The sequence below is a fragment of the Miniopterus schreibersii genome, assembly GCF_964146895.1.
Source record: "Miniopterus schreibersii genome assembly, chromosome: 12".
NCBI classification, from domain to species: domain Eukaryota; kingdom Metazoa; phylum Chordata; class Mammalia; order Chiroptera; family Miniopteridae; genus Miniopterus; species Miniopterus schreibersii.
This window is the reverse complement of record NC_138112.1, coordinates 21,066,333-21,080,176: the sequence shown is the minus strand read 5'-3', so window position 1 is coordinate 21,080,176 and position 13,844 is coordinate 21,066,333.

Below are 13,844 nucleotides of genomic sequence, written 5' to 3'. Positions count from 1 at the left end.
ATTATTTTTACAATCAAATTATTTTTTCAATCATATCTATCATACTAATATTTTTGACTGAACTATCAATAAAAAATATCCCATATCTTTTGTGCAAGAAACTGCTGAATCTTGGATTTAGTTTCTGAATGAATTGGCAAGCTGGGAGATATTTTTCCAATTGTAGTTGCTTAAAGAACTCAAGTTAGAATTGCTGGTGGTGTGTGACATATGTGAGATGTTGATTTGTTGTAGTGGTTAATATTTATGTGTTAGATGATAGTGGCTTCATGCAGTTCTTTAGCAACCTCAGCTGTATTCAGAACAGACCTTGGGATTTGGGAGTTTGATGTTTATTAATTTAAAATCTTAGCATCCGAGGAACATGGCATCTAGAATCTAAGATTTAAAATAATGACATTTCATCCAGCTGTGGGAAAAAAGGAAAATATTTCAAAAAGATATTGCTTACGTGGAATCCACAGACCCTCACAGGGCAGGCCTAGCTAAGAAACTGGGAACCAGGAGTGGGAGAGCGTTGTGATAGCCACTCCAGTCCAGCAGGTGGCGAGGGGGAGGGGAAGAGTGTTTACTAAATACAGGAAAATAAAAAAGTCCTGGAGCTGGGGCAGCCCCAGCAGTTTCCGGAAAAAGCTAAAAGTATCAGACCCACGCACCTAGAATTTTGAAGATTTGGAGTGAAAACACTTGAAGAAACCTTTATACATATAACCAAATCATGTTATTAAAAAAGTCAGTATCTCCTTATATGATAAAAACGCTGAACTCTGGGAACCACCCAGGACCTGCTGGAGCAGGAGCGTGGAGTTGTCATCGAAGGCGCCAGCGCCCCCTACCAGTACTTTGGCAAGTGGAAGACCACCTTCACTTAGCACACGGAAGACAGGGACCTGTACAGCATTGACTACCTGCACTTCAGGGAGCCCAGAACTTGGCATGCGGTGCCCCCAGAGCACCCAACTTGGCTGCTGTCCTTAGGAACAGGAGACTCAAGAAGCGACTGCCCAGGGCCTGGATCAAGAGGCACCTCTGGGAGGGCACAGAGCACAGAGCTCCAGACCCTGAGGCGGAGGACCAGCCCCTAGACAATGCTTGATCCCAGAGCTCTGCAACTTGTGGTCTTGCTAAGGCTTCGGTGGCTGAGGGTCCTTTGAGGGCCTCTGGACTTTGCTTCCTCCTGTCCTTCCCCACTTCCTCCTGTTTGCCTCCTGTGCATCACATCTTGGCGCTCTTAATAATCATTGAAACAAGTAAGCAAGAAAAAAATAATTGGAGCTCTGGGGCAAAGTCAAGTTTGCACAAACACTGTTTATGTTTCTGATAGAGCTCCAAGAACACTGCTGGAAGCAGATGGATTCTGGATCCCCAGCAGTAGCATAAGTCACTGGTTGCATCTGCACTCTGAGGTGCTTGTGGTTAAAAGGTTTAGGTTTGACACCAAACGGGTTCAAAACCTAGCTCTGTCACTCATTACAAATTATGGGAGCTTGAGCAAGTTGGCTCACTCTCAGAGCCTCAGATTCCTCATCTGTAAAATGGGACCCTATGCCCACTGCAGATTGCTGTAAGGCCTTAGTAGCTAATGCAGTAAACCATCCTTAAGCAGCGTCCGTCATATACTCAGGGCTCAATTAGTGGTAATTATCATTTTATCTTGATGGCCTCTTTAGAGGCCACGTGGGAATATGAGTTCTGCATGACCTTTGGAAAAGTCTGTCAGAAATAGGAGGATTTTAGCGAAGCGCCCTTAAGAGAATAAAAATAGAGGGGGGAAAGTCCAAAGGGGACCCATGATTATTGCCCGGGAAGGGAGCTGAAACTTTGTCAGGTAATGAAATTGTGCATGTGTGTGCATGCATGTGCATGTGTGTGTGTATGTGTGCGTGTGTGTGTTACCTTCTGCTTTCCTGCTACAACAAGGAGTGAAGCCTTTGTTTTCTTCTTGGAGCAACAGGGAAGTAGGGAGATGGGGAGATTTTACCTTGGAGGTAGAAAAATAAGAGGGGTGCGGCCCTGAAGAGGCGAGGAAGATGGGTTGAGCCTGTGGGATGCACTGTAGAAAAGGAAGGAGACTTGGGGAGGCCTCCCTGGGTCTAGAGGGGCCTGCGGGACTTAGCTACCATGAAGGCTTGGTTCTCATTCAGTGCTGACAAGGGGGCTTCTCCTTTCTCTCGACAGCACAACCAGAGCTGTGGAGTGAGATTCTGGTGTCCAGAAATGCCCACCGTAGGGGGCTGTGTGGCAGAGGCTCTGCCTGCCTCACCTGGGGCTTCTGATACAAGATGGGCCTCAGGACAGTGGGTTACGTGACGTCTCGGGACCTGAAACTTGCTGTTGGCCAAGGAAGACCATCAGTCCTGTGGGTGGAGGAACCTCTGTAGGAACTGGGGTTACACAGGGCATCTCACAGCCCCTGCGATGAAGAGGGGAGAGGTGGGAGCCCCCACAGTGCCAGCGTGATGGAGTTCAGGCCTCTGAGCCGGATCCTCAGAGGGGCTGCCCTGAAACAGAGGCATTGGGACGAAGCCCTGGTCCTGGGTGGTGTCCAGCTTTCTCCTCAGAGTCTCCCCCCCCCCCCCCCCCGGCTTCCCCTCTGTCACTGCTGTGCTGCACCTTCTTGTCACTTCAGTGAATCGAGGGCCACGAGGCCTGCTTCAAAGCGGTGGCTGTGCCAGCTGAGCCAGATCTCCCGGGCTGAGCCACTCCCTGCGTGGCCACTGGCTGAGGCTGTCCCCTCTGACCTGGCCCCAGAGCGAGGGGGCTTTCCCCAGAGAGAGGGTGGCTCCGAGGGACACTCCCGGGGAAGGCTGGCTCTGCTAGTCCATCACTTGGCCTTGGGTCCTTCGTATGGGAAATCCTAGAAAGGCTGTTACTCTGGACAGTGATAATAATTCCGTATTTGTTGTTCCTTCCCTCTTGCCTCCCCCACAGCCCCTTGTTTTTCTCTGATGGTGAAGTGAATAAATGCTGCTGCTGCTGACGCTCTTTTCCCTCCACCCAGGGGCTCAGGGCGCTGACATGCCCCCTGGGTGTGCCTGTGCGCAAGGCTGGCTCTGAGGCCTTGCCCTAGCCACTCTTTTACCTTCCAGCAGCCTGTTTGATGGGAGAACTGGACTCAGAGCCAGAAGAACGACATTTGAACCTGCCCTTTGCCACTCTCTAGTCACCTGACCTGCAGCAAAAGATCATTGATATTCTCTGAGCCAAACCTGCAGTGGGATGTAAAAGGGGCGGGCCTGTAGGAGGGGCTAATTAATTTGGATGGGCACCCATTCACTCTCCCTACCTCTAGGGCAAGCTCAAGGCTAAGGACTTGCTCCCGTATTTTCTCTTTCCCTGATGCTAAGTTCTACTGTCGCTCTTATCACCCATAGGCTTACCGGTTACTTTTAAAATTTTAATTAATAGACTATATTTTTTAGAGTAGTTCACAGTAAAATTAAGCTGCAAGTACAGAGAATCCCCAACATACCCCTGCCTCCTCCACCAGAATCCACAACGACTTAGTGCATTTGTTGCCATCGATGAGCCTACATTGACACACATTATGCTCCAAAGTCCAGGGTTTACATTAGGGTTCATTCTTGGTGTTATGCATTCTATGGGTTTGACAAATGTTCAATGGCATGTACCTGCCCTTAGAGTACCATAAAGGATAGTTTTGCAGCCTAGAAGTCCTCTGCCTACTCATTTCTCTCCTCCTACCAGAACCCGGGCAACCATTGACCTTTTTACTGCCCCCATAGTTTTGTTTTTTCCAGAATGCCATATTGCTGGAATCATACAATATGCTGTCTTTTTAGATTGACTTCTTTCACTTAGCAGTAATATGCATTTAAGTTTCCTTCATGTCTTGTGGCTTTACTAGCTGATTTCTTTATCTTACTGAATAATATTGTGTTGTATGGATGTACCACAGTTTATCTGCTCACCTCCTGAAGGACATTTGGTTGTTTGCAAGTTTTGGCAATTATGAACAAAGCTATTATAAGCATTCATGTGCAGGTTTTTGTAAGGAAGTAAGTTTTCAACTAATTTGGGTAAATACCAAGGGGTGCACTCACTGAATCATATGGTAAAACTATATTTAGTTTTGTAAGAAACTGCCAAACTGTGTCCCACCCATTATTTTTATGGGTAGAAAACTTATTTTTTTCTCATGATCTACCACATCGTATTTGTACAAAAGGTCACACATGTTCCCTTGGAAACTCCACTCCTTGTCATGTTTGGCTGGGTTGCAGTGTTACCAAGGCAAGGTCAAGATTTCATAAACAGTCAGGAGCCAGAACACCCAACCTATGTTCCTACACTGACTTGTTGAGTCATCTTTCAATAATAAATCAGCTCTTTCCTCAGTAACTCTACTTCCCCATTTAGTCAAAAGGAGACTCTAGCCGCACTCCACCTGTGCTGGAGTTGCACACAAGTTCAGATGAGTGCAAACATAATTTGTGCTAAATAAATATAGCTATTATTATTATTACTCATAAGCCCAAACTTGTAAGACAAACATTAGAAGTTGTACTTGAATGCAACTTGGAGAGTTGGTGTTTGGGTCTTGGGACCCCTCTGAGATTTATAAAAGGTTTCAGTTGTGGATTTGTCTGCCTACCTGGCCACATTGAATTATTCATAAAGATTAACCATTACATCAATTGAGCTTCTGTGTGTGTAAAGAGTCCTTTTGAGATTTTTAAAAATAACTTCACTTGATATTTATTTTACTGGATTGTGACTATATATGGATTCAAAGTTGCTTTCTCCCCTAATGTTGGTGTTACCTTGCATCCTTTAAATAGGACACCACAAACAGTTGCTAGGAATTGGCTACAGAGATAAGCAGGAAGATCTGAGTGGAACAGGAACCTGGTGAGGAACAGCCCCTCACTCCAGCTGCCTTGCCCATCCCCCGCTCTGTGCACCGGCCTCCCAGAAGAAATTCCCCACATGCCAGCGTTGCCCCTCCTTGCCGCTGACTTGCAGCAGCTGTGGTGCAATGGTGAGACCCTCTATTATCACTCTGTTATTATTTTGGTGGTTCTTTTAGAGATAAGCCATTTCAGGGAGAACACAAGTGGGGCAGAACTGAGCACTGTGGGGAAGGGTGTCACTGTTGGAGGTGCCACCCTACAAAATAAGGTAACGTTTGTGTCGCTGGGTTTCTCATTTTCTTACCTCACCTCTGGCATGCTGGCATCGGTATACTTGTGCCCTAATTGTTCATCCTCTCCCTCCCACAAAAGGGACTGCATCCAGCTTTCCTTGTGTCATCCTTCAGAGCCTTTTCTCAAAAGATTCACATGGTGTCTGTGTATTTCAGGGCCCATTCATTCACTCATTGCATTTACTGAGCACTTACTGTGTACCAGGCACTGTCCTTCTAATTAGAGACACACCAGTGAAAAAGACAATGTTTCGACTTCCCCGGAGCATTAGAAAGAGTGATATATAATAACATGTCAAGTAGTCGTAAGGGCTGTTTGATAGGGCAGACTTGGGGGATGTGGTCTTTGAGTGTGTCACCTGAACACGGGCCTGAGGGGCATCATTTATAGGCAGAGGGACAACACGTGCAAATGCCCTGAGGTGGGTACATCCTTAATGTGCTCACAGATTAACAAGGTGGGTGAAGAGCAGGGGTGAGGGACCGGGTCTGATTGGGGGATGGGCACAACATGCCTGACCTCAGTGAATCCATACTCCTCCAGAAAACCACTGAGTGATTGGAGCAGTCTTTACGTAAGCTGGGTGGGAGGAATTCAGGGACCACAGAGCCTTGGAAAGCATTTATAATTAACAGCCATGCTTGAGAATGGTTCTGTCTTTCCCAGAAGATGCCAATCCTGAGAGCAGAAGCTCTCTCTGTTTTGGTTTCCTGTGGCATCAGCTAACACGGTACGTGTCTGACTCAGTAGGTACTTCGGACTTGTGTTGGATTAGGTGGGACTCCGGCAGACACAGCCAATCCCTGGAACTCACTAAATTGACAACAACCATTTCAACTGTTTATAAGCCACCTCAGATGGCAAGCAGTCAATATTTTGGAATTTTGCAGTGGCCCATATTTGAATAATGCAGACGGCTATGAAGCTGGTGTGAAGGAAAGAGGCACGTGGCTCCTGGGGAGTCTGCAGCAGCAATTGTCTGGAAAAACAGCTACAGGGCGAAAGGTCAGGCGAGAGAGTAGAACAGGCACCAGATTTAGAGTGTGAGGCTATGCACAGCAAAATCTGGGCTCCAGATAAGGATACTATTCAGGAAAGTGCTGGATTAGGAATTTGCAAAGATCTCAGAATCCATTTTCTGTGAATGTCAAGGGTCCATTGAATTCGCTTCTCCTACCTGAGAAACTCCTTGTGGACCAGGCGGCCTCACCTCTTCTCTCTTGTGATAGCACTTTGACTGTGCTTACAGGTGACCCTCTAGGACCCTAAGAACTTTATTTTTATCTATGGCTTATCTCATGGATTAAACCAGGTTAATACAAGTGGCTATTATCTTTCTTGGTTTTCTCTGTACTGGGAGGACTGAATGAATATTGTTGATTGAAGGAATAAATTCGGTGAAGCCATCATAAGAAATGAAAAAAGGCTTAATATGATAAGAAGCAGCTAAAATAAATGAAAAGTCCCTACTATAGCATTGGAGCTTTCACACTAATTATCTTTTAAAATAAGCTACTCAGTTCTAAGTTGAAATAACTAAGTTGAGGTTGAAATAACTTGCAGAGCCAGAGAATAAGCTGTTTCTCATATTTCAATACAAGATCTTCATTCATTCACTCAACAGATATTGTTAAGCGCCCTTAGTGTGCCAGGCACTATACTAGATGCTAAGGATACAGCGTAACATGGAGATTACAGTCTACTTGGAGAGACAGACAAGCAATTAGGCCGTTTCACCACGCCACAGGCTCTCCTCAGCAACCACAGCAATATCCAGGCTCTCCCCAAGCTGATGGTTTCAGAGATGTATCTTGTAAGTTCAGGGCCAAAGCCTCATGGGGCTCTCAGAGGGTTTCAGTCTGTTCCCAGACTCATGGCAGTCCTCTGGTGGCTTTTTCTCAATCATGCTTGACAAATGGACACATGCTGTCTTATTGGGGGATGATGACTGCTCCAGGCATCTCTAGTCCTTCCCTGCCAGTTCTGCAGGGGCAGAGGGCTGGCTTTAATGCCCCACTGGCTGGTCGACTCTAAGAAGTGAGTGTGGCTTACTGTCAGACACCCCTTCCTGTGCCCATGTCATGGACATTCCTTGGTTCCTTTAGGGAGCTGGGCCGTTAGATTACATTTCCTGTGTTCCATTCTGTCTCCCCACTATCTATACCCCTGCTATGGACTGAATATAACCCCCACCCCCATTTATATATTGAAACCCTGATCCCCAATGTGGTGGTATTAGGAAGTGGGGCTTTTGGGGAGGGGTTAGGGCATGAGGGGGAGTCCTCATGAAGGGGATCAGTGCCCTTCTAATTAGAAGAGACTCAAGAGAGATGATTTCTCTCTCCACCATGTGAGGACACAGCAAGAAGGGAGCTGCCTGTAAACCAGGAAACAGGCCCTCACCAACAACCCAACCACGCTGCCACCCTGACCTTGGATTTTCTACCTCCAGTGCTGGGAGAAACACATGTTGTTAAAGCTCCCCAGTTCATGATATTCCATTATAGCATCTGGGCTGGACAAAAACACACCCCACACTGCTTGTCGAAAGTTTACACTGGCTTCTCCAGGAGAAAGGTATAAAGAAGGGAGCTAAAGGGCCAGGCAAACACAGCCACTGTGTGATGAGTGCCAGCGTGCCAAGAACCCTGACTGCAGTTTATATACATCGTTCGTGTTCCCTCCAATTGCGCAGTCTGTAGAACCCAGCAGATGGAGATCCGAAGCCCAGCCCTGCCATTTATTAGTGCGACTGCGGGCAAGTGACTCAGCTCTGAGGCCGAAGCTCCCAGCAGAGACGGTGGAGCTGAATGGTCATCGCACGCATCAGACCCAGCTCTGCACTTACGAGCTGTGCGGCTTGGCAAGCTGCTCTTCTGAGAGCTCCCTCTTCTTCTTCCCTGAAGTGTAAATGGTCGTAACAATACCCACAGCAATAAGGGTGGTGGTGAAGGTCAAATGCGTTCATATAAGACACTTTGAGCAGTAACCAGCTTGAGGTAAAAACAAACTATTATTTCACATCTTATTGAATAATTAAAAAAATAACTTCAGCCTTAGCTGGTTTGCTCAGTGGTTAGAGCATCAGCCCTTGGACCGAAGGGTCCTGGGTTCGATTCCAGCCAAGTGCATATACCTTGGGTGAGAATTAAAAAAATAAATTAACTTTAGCACAGTCTTTGGCAAGAAGCACACAGCAGTCCAGTTATTATTGATATATTTTTTTATCATTACTTATTTTGTGCTATTTTAATAATATTATTAGTGTCATTTTTATTATTTCTTATTACTATTATTACTCTTGGAGTTACTTAGGGGTGGCGGACCTGCGATCCTCCCTGCTAAATTACTTGACAAGAGAGCCACGAAGGAAAAGGGCTGTAGCTTCTCGCTCAAAGCACAGTCCAGATGTGAAGCACGGACATCACCTGGGGACTTGGATGAAACACAGAAGCTCAGGCTCCAGCCCAGACCCGTGACTCAGGGCCTGGCTTCACCGACTCCCAGGTGAGCCAGGGGCAAGTCTCAGGCTGGGGAGCACTGATGCAGCGCAGGGGTTCTCCACCCGCCGGAATCACCTTTGAAACAGGCTGATGCCTGGACGCCCACCGCCCTTCTCCTCCAAATCTCCCTGTTAATTGGCTGGAGGGCAGAATGGTGACAGCTCCCTGGCCATGCCCTGCGCAGCCCAGCTGAGAACCCACGGGGAGGGGGGCTGCGGGGCTGGATGGGGGTTCGCTCTCCTCAGACACTGCCGGGCAGAGAGCTGGTTTGTTTCCTTTCTCCTCTGGCCCACTGGAAGTACACAGGGGTATGGAGAGGGCACATTCTTCACCCCCGCCCCCGCCATTCCCCGTCTTCATTCCAGCTCATGGGACACGTGACAAGGCTCTGTGCAGGCCCCTTGGCCAACGTTTCTGTTTCTCTTTGTCTCGGGTCACAGTGTCCAGGCTGTGCTGGGCCGGCGCTGCTTCTCTCACCCACAGTCAGAGGAAACCCAGCCAGAGAGCAGACCTTTCCTGTGCGCCCTTTGGCCCCCGGTGGGAAACTCACAGTGTCGTGTCCCTCCCCTCCCCGGCTCAGGCGGGTCATCTAAGTGAGCATTGCTGTCAGGACGACGCCTCAGGCCCCATCCTGAAGTCAAGGACTCTCCCCAGGCTGCCTACTGTTTTCTGGGAATGAGGGTCCTGGAGTTGTCACTTTCTGAATTTTCAAGAGAAGCTGCACAATTGGAATTTTATTTAAAAATCTTCACATTTTAAAATGTTGGTAAATAGTTCAAAATTTTTATTTATTTATTTATTTATTTATTTACGTATTTATTTTGAATATTTTTTTAAAAATTGATTTCAGAGAGAGGAAGGAAGATGGAGAGAGAGAGAGAAACATCAATGATGAGAGAGAGTCATCAATCGACTGCCTCCTGCACCTCTCCCACTTGGGGTCAAGCCCAAAACCAGGGCATGTGCCCTGACCAGGAATTGAACCTCAATCTCCAGGTTTGTGGGTTGACACTCAACCACTGAGCCATGCTGGCTGAGCAAGTTAAAAAAATTTAAATAAAATATTTCCAGAGGCTAGAGTTGGCCCATTGACCTCAGAGATAGGCCCCCTGTTGCAAAGTTCACCTGGGTTCCATGAGCCCATGGCAGCTAACCTAAATGATTTTGCTCTACATTTGGAGCTCATCAAAAAGGTGAGACACCTCTAAGTCGTGTGGCCAAAGGTTTGTAATTCAGGCTACTTGTTGGTTAGGTGGACCTTCTGCTGAAGGCTCACCCTACATATGCCTAGGCCTAAGCATGGCTGTTTCCAACTCTCACCATTTAAGATCACTGTATGTCCATCTATGGTGACAGTGGACCTCTGCCTGACCTGGGCCAGATGTCATAGGAGTTGTGTAGAGTTTGTCATATTTCCCTAGAACAGCAGATCGGCAGGAAAGAAAGAAGGATTTATAATCTCGGTCTTCTCCCTCTCTACCCCTCCTTCCTCCCTGAATAATAGCCTGGCATTGACAGAGCTCCTTGTTTCCTGCTGCCACATCTGTCCCAGTGACCAAATGTTTCTCCCTCAATGTTCTCTTTATACAGGATGATGTGACTTGTGTTTGTTGCTAATATTAGATTTGCAACAGATGCCCTGACTGCTGGGTTCTGGGTACATGAGGAGCAGACAAATAAAGCGAAGACAGAGGGCTCAGATGCCCAGTGATTTTCACAGCAGAACTTGCTGCAAGGGACAGGGGTGCCACTATGCTAGCAAGGTGATGGCGACAGGCTTGTGAGAGATGTAGGAGATGAGTTCACCATCTACATAACTTTGGAAATGTAGGGAGAACTCTAGGGGGAAGCAGGCAGGGAACATAAAACATCAAGATATGGCATCTTCCCATGGAGACAAACAGTAATATCAAGGTCTGTGGTGAAAATGACAAGTCATCAAGACACCACTGCTGGCCAAAGTCAAGACCCAGGAGAGCCTGAGAGCAAGTCAAGCGGACAGTAGATAGGTCAGTGAACGTGGCTGACGTCATGATTCTTTCTGCTCCTTTCCATTGTTTCTCAATAAAGCCCCTTTTTAGACAAATTAAAGGAGGGTGGTTACATACCATGAACCTCTTGGGTTTTAGTGTGAACCACTGGGACTTTCTTAGCCCCTCTCTCGTCTTCAGAATGCTCTCATCTCACTTCTGCAAGATATTTTAAGAGTGTCTTAATATCTATGTGTTTTCCCCCTCAAAGTTTTATTTAGTTGCCTGAATCCTGTGGAAGTTCATGTGTACAGTAAGATAGAGATTGTCTCTGACTATTGCCTCTTAAACGTGCTACGTCCATTGGTCAAAGCTGACTAATCAAGGATCATCTGGTCTCAGAAAGGTTGTGCTGAAAAGGTTCTGTGCTCTAAGTGTCTTATCTTGATTTGGAATTGAATTTTCAAGTTAAATTCTGCAGCTAACCTGTCTATAAATGGAATTTAATCTTTTTGAAAATAAGACCAGAGCCCTAAAATACCTGTCTTATAAATTCTAGATTTTTATAATTGTGATACCCCCCCCCCCCAAATGAAAGTCTGGCCTCCTACCTATAAAGCAGGGGTGGGGAATGTCCGGCTCGTGGGCTGTACATACAGCCATGAAGTCATTTGGTCTGGCGCTGCCAAGGCAACCGCAGGAGGGACTTGAAATTCAATAAATCTAGGAGCTTTTTTCATAGTTAATTTTTAAGTTGATGATAATTTTTTATGGCCCATGAATGATGTTATAAATATTCAAATGGCCCTTGGCAGAAAAAAGGTTCCCCAGCCCTGCTATAAAGGAACTATATGGAAGAAATGAGCTAGCATTTACTGAGTTTGCTATAGGGTTAAGTGCTTCACATTTGTTATTTCAGTCAATTCTCATATCAACAATACGAGATAGGTGTTATTGTCCCATTTTGCAGATGAGGGATTAAACTCAGAGAGCTCAAACAGCTTGTAAAGAGCAGAGCTCAGGTTTAAACCAAAGTTTCCTGATGCTCCAACCTCTGCTTTTTCCATTTATCTGCACTTTTGGAGCTTCTGTACAATTCCCAGATGCTGTCACATGCACACTGAGACAGACACACACAGACAGAGATAGAATTGAATGTTTTCCTTACATTTTTTCTAGTGATAAAAATAGGCAGAAATTGTTTTAAATTGATAAGTAATTATAATGAGATGGATACTTGGGCAGATGGATTTCCAAAAGTTCCCTGTTGAAAAGAGAGATAACCTGGTAGCTTGGACTGTGAATTCCAGGGCAGCTGAGACCATGTTTTATTCACTCTGTGTCCCAGCAATTTGCCCTGAGCCTGGCCCATGAGGAGCGCTCAGTATTTGTTGAATGAATGAATAACTGTCTCCTCTATCCATATCAGTATTTGGAAGAAAGAGACCATCTTTCTTCTTTGAAACAGACTTTCTTCATCCACTGGGCTGAGCGTTGTCTTCAATAATACTGTCATAGGCTGAATGCTTGTGACTCCCAAAGTTCATATGTTGAAACCCAATGTGTGACTAAGGTGTTTAGAAGTAGAGCCTTTGGGAGGTGGTTAGGTCAGAGAGCAGAGCCCTCATGAAATGGAGCCCTTATCAAAGAGGCCGCAGGAGCTTGCGTGCCCCTTCTGAGGTGTGGAGACACGTGTCTGTGAACCTGGTGGGCTCTCACCAGACACCGATTCTGCTGGCAATTTGATCTTAGACTTCCCAGGACTGTGAGAAATAAACGTTTGTTGTTTATAAGCCACCTACCCAGCCTATGACATTTTATTTCAGCCTGAAAGGACCATGACAAATACTAAACAATATTAATAGGGGTTAGGCAAGAAAGCCAAGCCAAGCAGTTCATCCGTGTCTGGAGAAGATAGATTTTGGGCCTCTTGCTTGACCAGAACCTCCATTTCATGTCTGTGTTATGGGGAAGGATGACTAAGTGCCTCAGTGATCCATGAACAACTAGCAAAAATGAAATCTTCCTGAGAATTTTCCTAAAATTTATACTTACTAAATCTATAATGGTTTCCAGACTTGAACTGAATTTAATGTTATTTGCTTTAAAACAGTATTTTGCTTTTTTCTTTTGTAAGATAGTTTTTCTATATACAATTTTAAATATATAAAAATAGAATAAAGTAATTTTACTTATCATGCAAAGATAATTATTCAACTCTTGTTAGCCTTTTGTTATCCTTTGCATATGTTCACACAGTGTGATCATACCTTGCATAACATTTTTTATTCTACTTTTCCAATTTTCTTTCCACCCCCCACCCTGGAAGGTGTTCTTTGTTTTTTTTCTTTCTTAATACAAAGACAATATATATTCTAGTTAAGTAAAAATATACAGATGAAAAATTTAAAAAAATATTCAAAATAAAGAAAATTTAAATGGCGTAGTTTAAAACAGAATGTTCTGCATTCTCACATTGATATTTTTAAAAGAAACATGCAGTCAGCAAGGAAAAAAAAATAACCGGGGAAGCTCATTCTGATCCTCTTTCTAAATACACAGCATCCACTCATGTCTGCATGTCTATTATCTGAATAAACTCCTTTTGGGACCCAGCAGTGGAGCTGAATTAAGGTTGGTGGGAAGATGCTTGGGAGTCACTCTTTGGACCAGCCTCCAAGGCTCATCTTGCTAAGGCTCTCGTGGCTGAGGGTCTTTTGCTGGCCTCTGGACCTTGCTTCCTCCTGTTCCTCCCCACTGTCTCCTGTTTGTATCCTGTGAGCCACCACTTGACATTTTGGAGCAATAAATAGATTAGATAGATAGATGATAGATAGATGATAGATAGATAGATAGATAGATAGATAGATAGATAGATAGATAATAATCATTGGAGCTCTGGGGCAAAGTCAAGTTTACACAAACTTTATGTTTCTGATAGAGCTCCAAGAACACTGCTGGAAGCAGATGGATCCTGGATCCCCAGCAGGAGCATAAGTCCCTGGTTTCATTTGTACTCTGAGGTGCTTGTGGTTAAAAGGTTTAGGTTTGACACTAGGCAGTTTCAAAGTCTAGCTCTGTCACTCACTACAAATTATGGGAGCTTGAGCAAGTTGACTCACTCTCAGAGCCTCAGATTCCTCATCTGTAAAATGGGATCCTATGCCCACTGCAGATTGCTGTAAGGGCTTAGTAGCTAAAGC